The sequence below is a fragment of the Schistocerca americana genome, chromosome X (genome assembly GCF_021461395.2).
Source record: "Schistocerca americana isolate TAMUIC-IGC-003095 chromosome X, iqSchAmer2.1, whole genome shotgun sequence".
Classification (NCBI taxonomy): domain Eukaryota; kingdom Metazoa; phylum Arthropoda; class Insecta; order Orthoptera; family Acrididae; genus Schistocerca; species Schistocerca americana.
In genome coordinates this window covers 788,693,368-788,695,236 of record NC_060130.1, presented here as the reverse complement: position 1 = coordinate 788,695,236, position 1,869 = coordinate 788,693,368, and positions in this window count along the sequence as shown.

Below are 1,869 nucleotides of genomic sequence, written 5' to 3'. Positions count from 1 at the left end.
AGTGGTCGGCGGAAGGTGCACGTGCCCGTCGACCTGGGACCGGACCGCAGCAACGCACGGATGCACGCCAAGACCGTAGGATCCTACGCAGTGCCGTAGGGGACCGCACCGCCACTTCCCAGCAAATTAGGGACACTGTTGCTCCTGGGGTATCGGCGAGGACCATTCGTAACCGTCTCCATGAAGCTGGGCTACGGTCCCGCACACCGTTAGGCCGTCTTCCGCTCACGCCCCAACATCGTGCAGCCCGCCTCCAGTGGTGTCGCGACAGACGTGAATGGAGGGACGAATGGAGACGTGTCGTCTTCAGCGATGAGAGTTGCTTCTGCCTTGGTGCCAATGATGGTAGTATGCGTGTTTGGCACCGTGCAGGTGAGCGCCACAATCAGGACTGCATACGACCGAGGCACACAGGGCCAACACCCGGCATCATGGTGTGGGGAGCGATCTCCTACACTGGCCGTACACCACTGGTGATCGTCGAGGGGACACTGAATAGTGCACGGTACATCCAAACCGTCATCGAACCCATCGTTCTACCATTCCTAGACCGGCAAGGGAACTTGCTGTTCCAACAGGACAATGCACGTCCGCATGTATCCCGTGCCACCCAACGTGCTCTAGAAGGTGTAAGTCAACTACCCTGGCCAGCAAGATCTCCGGATCTGTCCCCCATTGAGCATGTTTGGGACTGGATGAAGCGTCGTCTCACGCGGTCTGCACGTCCAGCACGAACGCTGGTCCAACTGAGGCGCCAGGTGGAAATGGCATGGCAAGCCGTTCCACAGGACTACATCCAGCATCTCCACGATCGTCTCCATGGGAGAATAGCAGCCTGCATTGCTGCGAAAGGTGGATATACACTGTACTAGTGCCGACATTGTGCATGCTCTGTTGCCTGTGTCTATGTGCCTGTGGTTCTGTCAGTGTGATCATGTGATGTATCTGACCCCAGGAATGTGTCAATAAAGTTTCCCCTTCCTGGGACAATGAATTCACGGTGTTCTTATTTCAATTTCCAGGAGTGTAATATGTTAGTGTGTTTTTATTTTTTCAGATGTGTTTGATATCAAAGTTTCACATTCTAGTTATATCATTGATCTACTTATCATGCATATTGTACTTTCTAGCAGTGTTACATAATGGATTCATGTGTTATCATTTTTCAGTGGCGTTTATCAAAAGTCATGTCAAGATTTTGAATATGGCCGTGGTTCAGCTACTATGCATGCAAGAGCTTCAGTGGATTAGAAATAACAGCCGACCAGTTACAAAATACAGATTTACTGTACCTTGGCCAGGTTTCAACAGTTTTAAAACCGTCTTCTTCTGAAGATGTAGTACCTATTAACAAGATTACAGCATTGTGTATGGAACAAATATAGGAACATCACAATAAACGAAATTAGAGGAAATGTTTACTCATATAATATCACATTATCTATAGTCAATGTGGGAGTCATTGACTCTGTCTAGTACATGTCATCCACTTTATCACCATTTAGAATACGTTACATGAAGTAGTCACCGTCCACTGAATGGATTCGTCTTAAAACTTTCGTAATTTTTTTTCTAAATATCACGAATTTTACGCCAGATACAGCAGCATATAATATGCTACTTGAAAGATTTGTATAAAACTGACATTTAAATATAAAACGTGGCATCAGATCCTACAGGGCGTAAATATGTCATGTTCAGAGCTATTGACATGCAGCAACTGGCTAAAGAGTAGAGGCATTAGCTTTATGCCACCTCTGGTTGGTGACGTTCCTGTGTGTCCTATATGCATGTAGCTTCAATGAGCAGCATGTGTGATTTCACTACTACATATTATTAACAGAATTAATATCTTAACCAAATAGTGGA